The sequence below is a fragment of the Amblyomma americanum genome, chromosome 1, assembly GCF_052857255.1.
Source record: "Amblyomma americanum isolate KBUSLIRL-KWMA chromosome 1, ASM5285725v1, whole genome shotgun sequence".
NCBI classification, from domain to species: domain Eukaryota; kingdom Metazoa; phylum Arthropoda; class Arachnida; order Ixodida; family Ixodidae; genus Amblyomma; species Amblyomma americanum.
In genome coordinates this window covers 145,586,469-145,603,173 of record NC_135497.1, presented here as the reverse complement: position 1 = coordinate 145,603,173, position 16,705 = coordinate 145,586,469, and the positions used below count along the sequence as shown (strand labels likewise).

At 53.1% G+C, this 16,705-nt stretch overlaps 1 pseudogene; it reads left to right on the top strand.

Annotated features, from left to right (window-relative positions):
• Positions 1-165: 165 nt before the first annotated feature.
• LOC144114159 (CD109 antigen-like) overlaps positions 166-16,705 on the top strand; it is an 81,834-nt pseudogene continuing 65,294 nt past the window's right edge.

Sequence of the window (16,705 nt, the reverse complement as noted above, 5' to 3'; positions counted from 1 at the left end):
ACTCGTCGCGATTCCGTGTCGCACCCGTCGTACCCCGGGCCACACGCAACCAACGCGCGCGCGGAGGATCATTGCGCGTTGCTGCCGCGAAAGGGCACGGCAGCCGTTAAGGCTGGGTATGCGCTCACCTCCGGCGATGCGCGGGTCCGGGTGCTGCTGTCGGAGATGTTCCTGGATCACCGCACGCACATCCTCCAGCGAGAGGGGGTGGTCACTGGCTGGCAGCTGGTGTGCGGCGGTCGCGAGACTGTCGGCCTCTTCGTTGCCCGCAATGCCGCAGTGGCCTGGCACCCACTGGGCCCGCACAACGCATCCTTGTTGCGCGAGCCGCGCGATGCCGGAGCGGATGGCTCGCACGAGTGGTGTGCCACGGTCGTTGCACTGCAGGCGGGTGAGGGCGGAGCGGGAGTCACACAGCAGAGCACTCCTGGGTGGCGGGGGGGAGATTGTGAGCAACAGGTCCACCCCGAGCTGCAGTCCGAGCAGTTCTGCGGTGGTGGACGAGCCCAGGAATGCTGCGTGCGTCTGGCTGTGCAGCCGCAGGGCGGGGATGGTGGCCGCCGCTGCGAGGGAACAGCTGTCTCTGACCACTGAGCCGTCTGTATACACGAGGAGGTAGTCCCGGAGTTCCTCGTGTATGACGGCTCTGGTCAGCTGCTGCACAGCGCAGAGGGGTGTGCTCCGCTTTCCCGCGATGCCGACGATGTCTCGCTGTATCTCCGAGGCAGCTGGCCAGGGCGGGCACGGTCCGTAGGGGGGGGGGGGGGGGGGGCGGCATCAGTTAGGCGCTCGTACTCCTGCAGCGCCGCGCCCATTCTTGAGTGGGGATGCGAGCGCAGACGCTGCAGAAGCGAGGCGCCGTCCGGTGCGCGGTGCAGGCGATCGATGTGATACAGTGCCCTGCGCGTTGCTTGGAGCTGAAGCGGCCAAGCTCCTGCCTCGGCCAGCGTTGCGGCGCTCTGAGAGTTCTTGGGCAGGCCGAGGCACACGCGCAGGGACTTGCGATGTTGCGTCTCCAACTTTCGCCAGCACGGTTTGCGCACCGTGACGAGTGGCAGCGCGTAGAGTGCCACCCCCAGCGCTGCGGCGTTGTAGAGTCGCAGCGCGGCGTGCTGGCTGATGCCCTGGCCTCGAGCGGTGAGCCTGTGCACGGCGGCGGTGGTCCTCTTCAGCTGCAAACAGGCCTTGGTCGCCGCGGGGCGGAAGGAGAGGCGCCAGTCGATGTCCAAGCCCAGGTACCGCACCGACTCTCGCCAAGGAATCGGAGTCCCGTCCAGTGACAGTGGCGCTGGGTGGGCGCGCGAGCGCGAAACGCAAGCCATGGCGACCAATTTGCTCGCGCTCAGCGACAGACCCAGGCCGCGCAAGCGGGCGTCAATTGCCGTCAGCGCCTCCTGAAGGCACCCACGCACGCGGAGCGCCTCGCCCGGTGGCCCACGGCACCACAGGGCAATGTCGTCCGCATATATGGACATGTACACATGGTGTCGGCCGCCCGCGGGGAGGCAGGCCGGCACCACCGACATGGCCACATTGAAAAGAAAAGGCGACAAAACAGAGCCCTGCGGCACGCCCTGTTCCACCGGACGAGGCTCGGAGAGCTTGCCCCCTACTCGTACGCGCATGGTGCGCCCGGTCAGGAAACCGCGAACATAATGCAACAGGTGCCCGCTCACGCCTGCCCCCTCCAGTATCGCGAGAATTGGTGCACGGAGGACGTTGTCAAAGGCGCTGGAGACGTCCAGTAGCAGCAGAAGCGCTACGTGCCGCGCCGCTCTAGCGTGCTCCAGCGCCGTGACAACATCCGAAATCTAATCGGCCGTGCACCGCATCGCGCGAAAACCAGTCTGCCGCTCGCTTTAGGACGTAATTTACATTCCAGGCGGGTTTTTTGTCTATCCACATAGCACAGCCACGTTTGTACAGCTCCCCTACAAAAATCTCGCGAAACAATTTTCGGGCTAGCCATTAGCATAATTAGCGGTGCTCATCGCAAGAGAAACGACTGATGAGAATTAAAGGCGAATGCTGCAGCGCGTGCCTTTATCGAAGCGCACAGCGCATGAGGTATTGTGGACCAGAAAGATGAACGGAGGACAACCTCTGCTAGAAGTCAAGTACACCAGAGCGTTACGAATGAAAGCCAATTAAGGCATAATTTGGTACAATACGATATAGCACTCGACGCACTATTGTACAGCAATAATATACCTTTCGGAGGCGCTGCTACGTGAACGAAAACGCCGTCGGCACCTCGCCAGATAGTAGCCGAGCCCTCGCTCCGGCTCGATCGAAACATAATTCAGTAAAGTGGTCACTGCATAAGGGGGCGGTCTGGTGAAGGATAATTTCCACCTTGCTTTCTTAAATTTATCCCACATTGATGGTACAAAATTGGCGCCAACGTGCACCACAATAAAGTTCAGAGTTTGGGACGCTAGCGCAGTGGGACGACGCAGAGCTTTGTAGACGAGGCTCCGTACGCGCTGTGTGTAGCGACGTCCTGTTGTCTGCTAGTGTCGTCCCGTTGCGATACAAAGGATCCTTCTACTTGAAACGCCTTTCCAGAAGACTCCGCTGGCCTCCTCATGCAGTTGACGGCGCAACAGGCAGGCATAGTCGTGGAGAAAGAGGAGAATGACAATCCAAGGTGAAAGCGAAAACCGTAACTGAAAAACCGTGCTGATGACCGCTTTTTTCCGGTGGCTCCACTTTCTGTCGCCCGTTCCGCATGCAGACCCCTAGTGTGGATCAGTGGCTTTTCCTTCTTTCTATTTTAGTTGTGGAGTTATGCGGTGTGAATTACAGGGTGAGCGAAATCGAACGGAGTTCAAGGGAACAGACGGACTGCAGCGGTGGCCAAGTGGTTGAGCATCCGCCTCGTATGCGGGAGGTGCGGGGTTCGATCCCCAGTGCCGCCGGGTACCCACCGGTAATACACTGGGTACAAGCTTTCCCCTGGGCTGGTGTTCGGCTTAATTAGGGTGAAATATTTGAGAAATTGGTCTTTGACCCCACCTTGAGAAAAAAAGGGCCACAAATGGGCTTCTGCCGCACGAGGCGGATTTAACGTTGTTGACGGCGGATCTTATCGCTGATCCATCAGAGCAACTGTGAAGAAGTTTTTGGTCTGCCACAAGAGTTCCCCCCAGCCATACACGGAGTAGGCCAGGGCCAGACCACTTCCCAAGAAGCAAGGCCCATACGTTGGAGCAAAGCTCGACAACTGGTGGACCCCCAGACCAGAGACTGCTCTTGTACCAATATAGGTTTGGTCATCCTCGGGCGCGAAAGCCCTCCCATCGAGCGTGGCGGGCTGGTCCTCTACTGCCACCTCGTTGGTCGTGTCTGGGTCAACCCAGGAGCTTCGAATAGGCGGGGTCGCTACTCCCCGTGGTGCGCTTCCGTGCTGCGCACCCCTGCCAGACGCCGAAGCGCCCTCGACTTCGGGTAATCTCTTCGTGCCGCACTCCAAGCGAGAGCCCGATTCTACCAAATTTTATTAAGCGTCTTGGCTTTGACGCCGGCCCTGGTGTACTAAGTCAGGACCTACCGCCTACGTACCGGCAAGTGCGAGTGTGGGCTTCATCCCACACCCCTATGGTTTCACAGCAGTACTACTCACAGGCTCTCAAGGGATGCAAGCGCCAGTCCTGCTTTCGCTTCGCCCTCGGTCCCTTCGCCTACTGAGACGCCCGCAGGCCTCAGCGTTTCCCAGAGATGGCCCGGGTTGCCCGGAGGGGGACCGAGAACAGACCCAAGCAGCGCTCCCGAGTGATGGTAGGGCTCGGGTTACACAGGGACGCCCCTACCTCTGATGACTTTAGCCTGCAGCGTAATCGCTTGAGACAGCCACAGCAGCCTATCCCTAAGCTGCCGTGGCGTATGAACTCTCTCGCTTTCGGTGAGAGGGAGAGGGTCACCACAGCCCTTCCCAGGTTCATCAATGACAGTCGCCCCCAATAGACTGGGTTACAGGAGCACGCAACTGCTCCCGGCGTTACGCCTAGGGCCTTCATCGCCGAGGCCCGCCGCCCGCTGGGTTACAGGAGGACGCTACCCCTCCCATGGTTACCCGGCCTGGGAGCATCTCACATACTCCACAGCCCCGGTCGCAGACTTAGACTACGTCCAGGGAGCCAAACCCTCCGGTTCGGCCACCGAGAACAGACGGCCCAGTCAATCCAGCCCATCATCAGCGAAACTGCCAATGTTCTGATTGGGGCCGCGGATCACCACCTTCCAAAAACCGTCGGCCCCGAGGCGCCGTACCCCCTTTAAGGAGCACGAATTAGCCCTATTTTCAGTAGGGTCGCCTCGGGTGTGAGCTCACCCATGTTACTGAGAACCCAACCTCTGCCAGCCTTCGGCTTGCTTTACAGGCTCACTCCAACCGAGCCCGACTAATGAGACGGAGAACTTATGCAACACAATCTCCATCTCTCTTGGACTACTCTTAGCGTTACTCAGGGCGCACCACGAGGAGGTAGTAGCCCGTCGAGCCCCTACTGACTGACTGACTGACTGACTGACTGACTGACTGACTGACTGACTGACTGACTGACTGACTGACTGACTGACTGACTGACTGACTGACTGACTGACTGACTGACTGACTGACTGACTGACTGACTGACTGACTGACTGACTGACTGACTGACTGACTGACTGACTGACTGACTGACTGACTGACTGACTGACTGACTAAGCTTTCGATTCTAATCCTCAAACGGTCTGTTGTCCTCTCTTTACTCATGCACTTTTCTTCTTTTCTTCTCTCACTGATGTTTAATCGCGTCGCCATTTTTTTACTTCTCACTCTATTTCGCCTTCATTCTTCACCGCAAGAAAAACTTATATCTGTTGGTCTGGAAGCGCAAAAAAGCTAAATCCTCGTGTAATGAAGCAAAATCCAGATGAAAGAATTTTATGAACTAAGCGTACATCGTTGTCTGACAGTAATATGAAACCGAAGAACAACTATAACAAAGCTCGGCAGAAATAACTGCATCACCCGTTCTTTTTTTGCCGTCCACGGCACCGAATATGGCCGTAGTGACTCCATAATTTTCTTTTGTATTACGTCACTCGCTTCTTTCGCCTTAGATTACTCGTATATTTTATGATATGCAGTAGCTTCACGAGTCAGATTTGAAAGGGAATACAACGGGCCTCTGATAAATTCCGTAGACCTTCCTATGGAACGCTGGCGCTCCATAGAAAAGCTGTGGTGTTATGTTATCAAATCTTGAATACTATTATTAGATAAAACTCGCGCTATAGACAAGTACAAAGAAATAGAAGTACACAGGACACAGCGCTTGTCCTGTGCACTTCTATTTCCGTGTCCTTGTCTATTGCGCTAGTCTTTTCTAATTAATAATGTACAACCAACTAGCCCAGCTTTCAGCCTTGATTGAATACTATCGTTCGCTACTTCTCTACAAACAGTATCCTGGGGGTTAAATTAGAAAACAAAAGCAGGCAAAAAGATCGACAAGTACACTATAACCTTCGATTCACTGATGGGACTGCCCTGTTAGGTAATTCGGTTATTTACACTTGGTTGATTGCCTAGTTAAAGCACAGCAGTAAGCTTAAAAGTACAGTTCAACAGCCTCGCAAAGGGAGAACAGATTGCGATACGGGATGAAGTACCAGTGCGTTTATTTAGGCCAAGCAGTGTCGGGAAAACCTGTCCATGCAAAAAAAAATGGTGGGAGAGAGTAAGAATGCGTTAGGATTAACTCGACAGGCACTCTCAAGTTACGGACAGCAGCCTACTGATATTCCTAGACGGGCAGGAATGTCCCTGCACGGGCATGTGTTGTCTTCTTCGTGTCTGTCCGCTTCTCAAGCGCTACGAACTTCGTCATATAGCAGAAGCTCAGTTTTACGAACAAATTTTATGCCTCGATTGCATGAAAATTTTAAACCATTCAATCTTTTGACTCCGGCGACCTACAAACTCGACGTTACGAACAATTTTCATGAACTACGCGGAAGAAAAGTTTAAAGGCTATCGCAGAGGTTAATTCGGGCGCACAGCAAGCCAAAAACGCTACAAACCCCAAGCACAACTCAAAATCGCGCACGCGAGCTCGTCGGGAGTGGGGAAGGTTTCCTTAGGCTGTGTCTCCGAAAGGCGCAAAGGTCACTAACATCAAGATGAGCTCGGGGGGAATGTTAATCTTTTTTTATTATGCTTACATTGGTACCAGTGACTGTTGGCTTCTTTCATACGCGCACGCTGCGTTGGATTAAATGAACCATCAAATAATATGTATGCTTAGGTCTGGAAAAGCGCACGACCGATCGGTATTCCATCACTCATCACCACACCATAGAAATTTTTAAGCTAGTTTCATTAACACCGAAGATATCGGCGATTAAAAATGATGCTCCCCCTCGTCCCCCTCAACTCATTCACACCGACGGGACAGAAGGAAAAATAAATCAGGTCGGGACTGCATTGCTCCCGCGCCCCATCTAGCCTCGTCCTGCCCCCGCCACCTTGGCAGGCCTAATGAGAAGGCTTGCCCAGACTGCCCACTGACGTCATCGGGGTAGGGGCGCCTTAGAACGCACTGTGCGGTGTCGCCTAACCGGTCGCGAGCTATTACGAGCAGCAATTTTTAAAAGTTACTTGTAAATTATAGCGTCCACGCAGAACTTTTAAATTTGACCAGAATACTCACAAGGAACACCTCTACGGACCCATTGCACTAGAATATGACCCTTAAAATCATTTAGCCGCCGCGGTGGCTACGTGGTTATCGTGCTCGGCCGCTGACCCGAAAGACACGGGCTCGTTCCCGGCCGGCGGCGGTCACGTGATCGAAATTATCCGGAGCTCTCCTCTATGGCGTTCCTCATAGTGTGAGTCGCTTTAGGACGGTATACCCCCTAAAATAAACTAAACCAAAATCCTTTCAGAGTCCCTTTAAGAAGTTCTGGACACCAGCACGACTAGCCCAACTCAGCTCTTGGCAAAATCTTTGCGAGCCTGGTGAGGTAGCTCCGCACATCAACTTTAGAGATTTTGTGAGCGCCGATGCTAAAGCGGAAGCGGGCGTCAAGAGAAATTCTTGACAACGAGCGTACAGTGAACATCGTTGCCAGCGATGACGAGATGGTGTTATATGCCTCAGGAAGTCCTGGAGATACTGTTGCGGGAAAGAATATATTTACAGCTACTACACCAAAGAAGGAACAGCTACAAGCGACACTCAGAACACAGTCAGAACTCGTTCTCGTGTTCTTCGTCCACCCGTTCACTCGCTCAGTCTCGTCGTCGTCTTCCCGCTTCAGGACCCCCGGCTGATGAGACGCCGTCTCGGCGTTAGAGTGGCGACGTGTGAACGTCGTGATAAGGTTTTAGGCGGCAGACATGGACGACGTCGGTACAGGGGTCGGAGGACAATGGCGAGCACGCAATGGGTGCAATTTCATAGTTCACGTCGGTGACACGGCGCACCACACGGTAAGGGCCCCGGTAGTGAGAAAGGAGCTTCTCGGCGAGACAGACGCTGCGTGACGGCGTCCAGAGAAGGACGAGTGATCCGGGTTCATATTCGACCGCCCGGTGATGGCGGTCGTAGGCGGACTTCTGGGAAGCTTGTGAGGCACGGAGCCGACTACGGGCTATTTGGCGCGTCAGCGAGGCCTGGGCGATGGCGTCCTGAGCGTAAGCAGTAGTGGCGACTGAAGAAGACGACATGAGTGTATCCAAAGGCAAGATGGGGTGCCGACCAAACAAAAGGTAGAAAGGGGAATAGCCGGTTGTGTCAGGCCGTGAAAAGTTATACGCAAAAGTCACACAAGGCAAGGCAGCGTCCCAATCTCGGTGGTCTGGCGAGACGCACATTGCTAACATGCCGGTGAGCGTGCGGTTGAACCGTTTCGTAAGCCCATTGGTTTGTGGATGGTAAGCTGTCGCGAGCTGGTGCTGTGTGGCACACGAACAAAGAATGTCATTAATCACTCGGCACAGAAAATAACGACCACGGTCGGTGAGCAGTTGACGAGGGGCGCCATGGGGAAGAATAACGTTTTGGAGAAGAAAATCGGCGACATCGGTAGCGCAGCTGGTAGGCAAAGCACGCGTGATGGCGTACCGAGTCGTATAATCAGTTGCGACAACGATCCACTTGTTGCCGGAGAGGGACGTGGGAAAAGGGCCAAGAAGGTCGAGGCCAACACGGTGAAAGGGTTCCGGAGGTACGTCGATGGGTTGTAGGAGACCGGCAGGCAAAGTGGAGGGCCTTTTCCGACGTTGGCACAAGTTGCAAGCGGCAACGTAACGCTTGACGGAACGATACAGGCTAGGCCAAAAGAAGCGGTGCCGCACTCGAGCATGCATGCGGGACACGCCAAGGTGGCCGGCTGTCGGCAGATCGTGCAATTCTTCAAGGACAGAAGAGCGTAGATGTTGGGGTATGACGAGCTGCAATGGAGGACCATCGGAGCGTAGATTGCGGCGATATAAAATGCCATTCTGGAGCACATAAAGTTGCAGAGACGGAGATCGGTTTGCAGAGTGGAGGCCATCAGATAGAGATGAGTTGTGGCGCTGTTCGTTGGCGATATCGGTGAGAGCAGTGATAACTGAGAGGCAGGGCAGGGTCTCAGCGTCTTCTAGGTCAGGTGGCTCCACAGGGTACCGGGATAAACAGTAAGCGTCCTGGTGGCGACGACCGGACTTGTACACTACAGAGTATGAATATTCTTGGAGGCGCAAAGCCCAGCGACCAAAGCGACCGGTGGGATCTTTTAGTGAAGACAGCCAACAGAGAACGTGGTGATCAGTGACAACAGCGAATGAGGGGTCGAACAGGTATGGGCGGAATTTAGCTATAGCCCAGACAAGGGCGAGACACTTGCGCTCAGTAATAGAGTAATTCTGCTCGGCGGCGGAAAGTAGGCGGCTGGCATAAGCGATGACGCGATCTTGTCCCTGTTGCCGTTGGGCTAGCACGGCGCCGATCCCATATCCGGAGGCGTCGGTGTGAACCTCTGTGGGAGACGACGGGTCAAAATGGACTAAGATGGGCGGAGAGGTTAGAAATTGAACGAGGGAGGAAAATGAGTGCTCTTTAGCAGGGCCCCAGTTAAAGGGGTGTCGTTCTTAAGAAGGTCGGCGAGGGGGCGAGCGATGCCGGCGAAATCTTTGATAAAACGGCGAAAATGCGAGCACAAGCCTACAAAGCTGCGCACATCTTTCGATGACCTAAGAAGAGGAAAGTCCTTGAAGGCTCGAATTTTGACTGGATCTGGGCGGACACCAGAAGCATCAACCAGGTGTCCGAGAATAGTGAGTTGGCGGCGACCGAATTTGCATTTCGATGAGTTCAGCTGGAGTCCGGCGTTACGGAACACTTTCAGAATACTGGAGAGGTGTTCGAGGTGCGTGGCAAAAGTAGGCGAGAAAATCATGACATCGTCAAGGTAGCAGAGGCAGGTCGACCACTTAAAGCCGCGAAGAAGGGAGTCCATCATTCGTTCAAAGGTAGCCGGCGCGTTACAGAGCCCGAATGGCATGACTTTAACTTGGTATAAGCCATCAGGCGTCACGAAGGCGGCCTTTTCGCGGTCCTTTTCATCAACGGCAATTTGCCAGTACCCCAATCGAAGATCAATTGAAGAGAAATATTTGGCGCCGTGCAGACAATCTAATGCATCATCGATCCTCGGGACAGGATATACGTCCTTTTTGGTAATGCAGTTTAGGTGCCGGTATTCAACGCAGAAGCGCCAGCTGCCGTCCTTCTTTTTTACCAGGACAACTGGTGAAGCCCAAGGGCTTGACGAGAGCTCTATGATGTCTTTTGCGAGCATCTTGTCCACCTCTTGATTGGTGACGGTGCGTTCAGCGCTGGAACGTGGTACGGACGTCTGTGGATAGGAACGACATCACCAGTGTTTATGCGATGCGTCACTACAGAGGTACGAGCCAAAACACGGGCATCAAAGTCAAAGATGTCGCGAAAAGATGATAAAAGGCACCTAAGATCGTGAGCTTGCATCGGCGGTAGGTCAGAAGATGTCATGTCGGCGTAGTCGTCCGTTGGTTTCTCGGTTGATGTGGCCGCAGGCAACAGGCTTTGATGAGTAGAAGGTAAGCAGATGTCCACGACTGATATGACACATTCGGCAGCCGGGCAGAGCGTGGCGAGTGAGATGCCTTGCGGGAGCGGTTGGATAGACGGGACAAAGTTCAGAACCGGAAGGTACGCTCGGTTCGCCGGCATTGTACAGACAGTGTGCGCAAGCGCAATACTTCGCGAGAGGGCGACGTCAAGGTCCGGAGTGACTACGTAGGGACCATCAGGGACAGGAGCAACAATTGAGAAAGAAATGTAAGTGGCGGCTTTAGGCGTTAGACGGACAAAGTCGACAGCACAGAGGCGAGGTACAACTGGGGACGGTGGCTCAGCAGAAAGGGGAAGGTCAAGCTGGACAACACTGGTGGCGCAGTTGATGAGGGCTGAATGCTCAGACAGGAAGTCGAGGCCAAGAATGACGTCATGAGGGCACTGGTCCAGAACAGAGGACAGAACGGATGTATGGCGGCCGGAAATGGTCACACGGGCTGTGCATAGTCCAACCACAGGACGCGTTCCACTGTCGGCAACGCAGAGAACGGCTGTGGGTGCAGGGGTAAGTACTTTTCTGCGGCGGCGTCGGAGGGTTGAACTCATGACGGACACGTGCGCGCCCGTATCGATCAGGGCTCTCACAGGGACTCCATTGACATGAATAGCGAGCCTATTTTGGTGTGCGCGGAGAGCTAAGCGATGATTTTGGGACTGGGGCTGTACTGCAGCATCACCTCCAGACACTGCAGTGTCTAGTTTTCCGCTTGCGAGCGTACGTAGGAGCCAGGAGAGGAGCGACGGCGTAGGGGCGATCGAGACTGCCGACGCAGGGGGGACGGGGAGCGGCTGGGGCGGGGAAATTTGCCGTTGACTGAAGCACTCTGCCGGGCTGGAGGGGGCGTGAAGTGGCTGGGCTGTTCGTCGTTGCGGTGAGAGCTGAGGGGATTGTATGCGCTACGACGGGACCAATAACTGCGACAGTGACGGGAGATGTAGCCAATACGGTGGCAGAGGAAACAAATGGGCCTGTCGTCGGGTGTCCGCCAGTCGTTAGGGTTACGTCGACGTGGAGCGAAGTAGGAAGGTCGGTCAGGAGCAATCGCAGTGATGTTGGGTGGGGATGAAGGACGTACGGGGCTGACGGGTTGGAAGCCAAGATTTGCAAGCTCTTGACGGACGACGGCTTGTACCATAGAGATGGTGGGCAAGTGGTTGTCGCCATCACGTATGTGCAGGGAGGCAGGGGACATGGCTTCGAGTTCGCGTCGAATGATGCGGGTCACATTTTCTGGAGGCGCAGGAGTTTGCCGGTGCAGCAGGTCTTCACATGAGGAAGTTGCAGCCGTGTTAAGAAGGCGTGTGTACGGCTGGCTAATACGCCTGCTTTTAGCTTCCTCGAAGCGGCGACATTCCTAATAATGTCGTCGACTGTAGTGCAATTCTTGTAGACGAGCAGGTTGAAGGCATCGTCGGCGATCCCCTTCAACACGTCACCCACTTTGTCAGATTCGGGAATGTTATTGTCGACTTCGTTGCAGAGGGCCAACACGTCCTGAATGTACGAAACATAGGATTCCGTAGAAGTTTGAGGTCGGGATGCAAGGTCCCTCTTAGCGGCGAGTGTTCGGCCGAGCGGCCGTCCAAACAGGTCGCGCAGTTTTTGCTTGCAGACGTCCCATCTGGTCAAGTCATCTTCGTGAGTCTCGTACCAGACTCGGGCGGTGTCTTTTGGGTAGAAAATGACATTGGCGAGCATAAGGGTTGGATCCCAGCGGTTGTATGTACTCACACGTTCATACATCTGGATCCAGTCGTCGACGTCAACATTGTCGGTGCCAGAAAATGTCCCAGAGTCACGAGGAGCAGAAAGAACGAGTGATTGCATGGCCGATGGTGATGTTTGCTGGCAGGCGTCCTGGGTCATGATGAGCGAAGGCAGCTGTCGGCCGCTGCGGAGCTCTGTCGTTGGTAGATGTAGGGGAAAGGCGCACCTCCAACAAATATGTTGCGGGAAAGAACATATTTACAGCTATGTACACCAGCGAAGGAACAGCTACGAGCGGCACTCAGAACACAGTCAGAACTTCGTTGTCGTCTTCGTCTTCGTCCACCCGTTCACTCGCTAAGTCTCGTCGTCGTCTTCCCGCTTCAATACTAAACCGATGTTAAGTAAGCGATCGACGCGATCTGCGCCTCCCGCAAGGGAGCAGTGTAAGAAGTACGATTTTCCGGGTCTTCGCTTTGCCAGGCCGATGTGTGCAGGCCCTGGCTTGGAGGATTGCTTTTTGAGCAGCGCAGCGGTAAGGAACATCGAGGACAAGAATATAAAGCACGGGTTTATTCGAGATATTTGCAAGCGGGGTAAGACGAGAAGCACAAGACGCAGATATGCATCCACCCTTTTCAAGAAGATCCCGGTCAATATGCTCTAACTTGGGGCGTCTATTTAGATGGTGCCCAATAAGAACATTCTTTAGGTGAGCGAATCAAGAGAAAATGAAAATAAAATTGCTCTGCCAGTGAGCCGCAACATTGATCACCACTCACGTCGCCAGACGTCACCAGGCGCATCCTCACAACTCCTCTGTGAAGAGGGTGCGGTCGGCTTTGGAATTCTACGCTTCACTCGAAGGCCGGACTCCCGCCCAGGAGTAGAAGGAGGGGAGGGGGGGTGTCGCTCTTTCGTCCCGGGCGGCCATTGTTTCTGTAGCAGCTCTTGTGGACTCCGGCAAAAGGAAAAAAAGGCGATCCGCCACATTGCATGGAACGGCGCCATGTGTCGCCTCATCCCTCCATTGTTAGTCCCTTACCAAAGGGATTAGTCCAGCGCGCTAACTTTAATCTGTTGCCTGTTAGAAACGCTTACGGTGGAAGGCTTTTGTAGTTCGATGGTAATAAAGCCTGTAACAGTGTCCCACATGAACTTAAGCTGTAAACTGGCTCCATTAATCATATGCAGTTGCATTTCACTAGTTTGACATGATTTTTTCGCAGTATTATTCTGCCTTTTACTTGTGCAGCTTGTATTATGTTCTTGTGCTGATTTCTTGCACTCATGTAATTGTCTTTTGTTGTTGACATATTTCTGGAAGCTTTATAAAATTCAACGCCATTTTAGCTGTGCCGATTTCGTTATTATCTGTACATTCTATGTCTTTCCTGATATTTTTTTTAGAATAAGAAATTTGTCTCTTGGATGTTGAGCCATAATTGGTCTCGTACTATAATTTTTTTTGTGGTTGAAATTTTTTTGTATTCTGCGAATTGCCATGTTTCAGTTTGCCTTATTTAATCGTACGTTACTTCATAATTTTATTTTAAACGACCTGGCATGTCGTGGCCTGCATGCACTTTCATGTTTAGGGAGCTAAACTAGCCGGTGGCTAGGTGTCCAAACAGTTTCTGAAATTCTGAAAAGAAAAGAAGATAATAAAAGCCACCACCAGCAACACGCTTTGTTGAGCTTGCCGGCTGTGGCTGCCCGTTTGGTGAATAAGAAAGGACATTATGTTTTCCCCGCGAATGGAAGCGAACGGGTGCCGCTGAACACTTGCCGAGTCAAAAATCGGCGCCTGCCTATCGGCTCTAGTTGTCCACCCGCTGGCTTTGATCGTCAAAGAAGCCAACTCATGCCTTCACGTAGACAGCGGGACTGCGATATTGTCGGTATGCAGTGGATGGCGTCGTGCGAGAAGCAAGTAATGTCATGGTTGGAAAGCGGCGTTCAAAAAAATTCGTTTTTTCGAAGGGAGGTGAATTTTCTACCCATACTCGACTCAGCAGTCAGTATTGTGTATCTCTAGTGTACAAAATTCTAGATTTTACCAAGTTTGCGTACAAGCGGTATTCTGTTGCGGGGGGGTCCAAGCGGAGGTAAGCGTAGCCTGGGGAGTCAGGTCAGGCGATGAGATTGGGGATTTTTATGCGCTGGCCGCGGCAGGCGCATGTCAGGTCTCATTGCAGATCAGTGGCAGAGGCCCAGCGGTTGCTTCGACCTGTCTGAAAAATATGATTGAGTACGTACAGCGGGCAGCTTGTACTAAGGCGATGGGAAGAAAAGCGAACATCGCGGCGCCTTCGCGCCCCGTTGTTCAAATTTCTTTGATCGCAATTTTACCTGGGTGGCAAAAAAAAGACTTTAGAGACGTCCTATATGCGTCACGGACGGCTCTAGCCTCATTTTGCTGGTTTAAGGGGGTTTAACGTCCCAAAGCGACTCTGGCTATGAGAAATGCCTCCGGAGATTTTCACCACCTGGGGTTCTTTCACGTGCACTGACATCGCACAGTACACGGGCCTCTAGAATTTCGCCTCCATAAAAATCGAGCGCCATGGCCGGAACCGAACCCGCGTCTTTCGGGCCAGCAGCCGAGATCTCTAACCACTGAGCCACCGCGGCGGCTCCTGTTTTGCTGCCACCGAAATAAAAGCGTGATGAAAAGAAATGCGAACAGCGGAGCATATAGGCTCCGCTTTGTTCGCGTTCCTTTCCATCGCCCCTGTACGTTGTCTTAGGGCTGAAGCTTGTTCTCTGCGTGAAGCAAAGATAACTATAGTACTAAGCAAAGAACGTTTTACGTTGGTTTCATTTATTCGATTTCGAACGCAAGTATGCTGGCAAAGTGACTTCACTTTCGAAGAGCACTGTCTCGCGGCAGTAACGGCAATCAGACTTGCTGGAAGGCAGCGTACTTCTAACGGGACTGTTTATCTGGCCGAACTTAGGTCCACTAACAGACAACTCGGCGGCGGCGATAGCAACAAATAGTCTCAGCGGTCTTTGGGTTGAGATTTAAAGTTTGCAGTGAAATTTCAGGATAAGGCTTCTAAAACACCGACAACCGTCCGGAAGGTCGCGGAAGCCGACGCGCGCAGTCTGGATAGTTCCAGATCAATCTGGGTGCGCACGTGTGCCAAACAAAGCGATAAGGAACAGTCCCGGTGCCGATGGATCACACACATGAAGGAACAAACATAACAAAAGCCCCTTCTTAGAGAAGCATTGAACCAATGCTCAGGAGGAAGGGAACCGAAAAATTAAAGTGGGTACGCACTGCATGAACGCACGAAATTAGCGTGCATCACACGGTTTTACACGCATGACACACACCTACTTCCGCCCGTCGCTCTGAGTGAGTCGATACGTCCGGAACGGCTTCCTATATTAAGTCTGCCGAGTAGTCGCAGGATCATGCGGGCTCGGTAGCGGAAGTGCAACAAATAATTTTTCACTAGGTCCTCGGTGGCGAATCGGCGTGCACAATCACACACAGTCACCTGTTTTGTGTTTCGCATCGCGTCGTCGTATACATTGCGGCTTTGCAGCCTCGGTGGACGGCTGGTCTTTACTCGCAATCGGACAAGCCGCCCAGCTTCTTCTGCGCGTTGTAGGAGTGCGGTGGGGTCGGCGCTGTATCTGTCGTAACGGTCGGCAGCATTGCTTCAAGCATGGTCGTAGCAACGCTTCAGTGCACAAGCTCGAATGGAGTCATCTGGCTTGTATGCTACAGAGCGGTGTTGTAGACGAAGGCCGCGAGGGCAGGATGACGTCCTAGGTCTATCGAGCTAGGTCTATAGGAATGAGGTCACATACAATGATAAGAGGCAGCATTATCCGGAAGTTAGGAGGGAGGAAGGGAATACCATAGCGCTTATAACCTCAAGGAATGAGGTCACAGTCAATGATAAAAGGCAGCATAACCCGGAAGTTAGGAGGGAGAAAGGGAATACCCTAGTGCTTATCGGTGATGACTCAAATATGAGTAGGTGCAAAAGAACTATAATGGAGCGTGTAAAGTGTGATAATCGGGTAGCAGTCGGGGCATTCCCATTCAGAACAATGGACGCAGTACTGAGAGAAACAAAAAACGAACTTTCTAAGAATGTTGCAGAGCGAAATTTGGTAGTGGTAGCGGCGGGGCTAAATAATGTTCTGAATGGTGCAGCCGCAAAAGTAGTGGAAAGATTAGCGGAGGTAGTTAACGATTTAAGGGCGATAGCACCGCAAGTCCAGATCGTAGTGTGCGCAGTGGCTGAGGTGCAAGGACGGAACGGAGAAATTGCCAAGGGCGTTGTCTCTGTTAATCGAGACATAAGGAAATTAAGGCATGAGAAAGGCTTTGAAGTGGCAGACATAAACAGGGAAGTGCATAGAGCAGGCTTTGGCGGAGGCTTTAAACGAGATGGCATCCACGTTAATGGAAGGCTAGGAGCCGAGTTCAGTTGGCGCCTAGCAGGCAGGGCAGTAGCTTTTTAAGGAGGTCCACTGCGGCTCAGGGCGTAGGGGTAGGTAGTAGCAAAATAGAAAGTGTAACAATGGAGGCTGACGCCAATAAAATGACCACTAGGATGTCCAGGAAGAAAACTACAACAAATAATAAACCTAACATCAGGATCAGGTACTTAAATATGCAAGGCGGTAGAAAGAGAGCGAAGTGGTTAGAAATAGAACAGTAATTAAAGGACGAAGAAGTAGGCGTATGCGCGCTATGGGAGACGCACCTCAGGGACATAGAAGTCCCACCGTTTATTGATGGCTACATCTGGGAAGGGAGCAACAGAACAACAACGCAGAGGAAGGGAGGAGGAACAGGTATGCTGATACATCA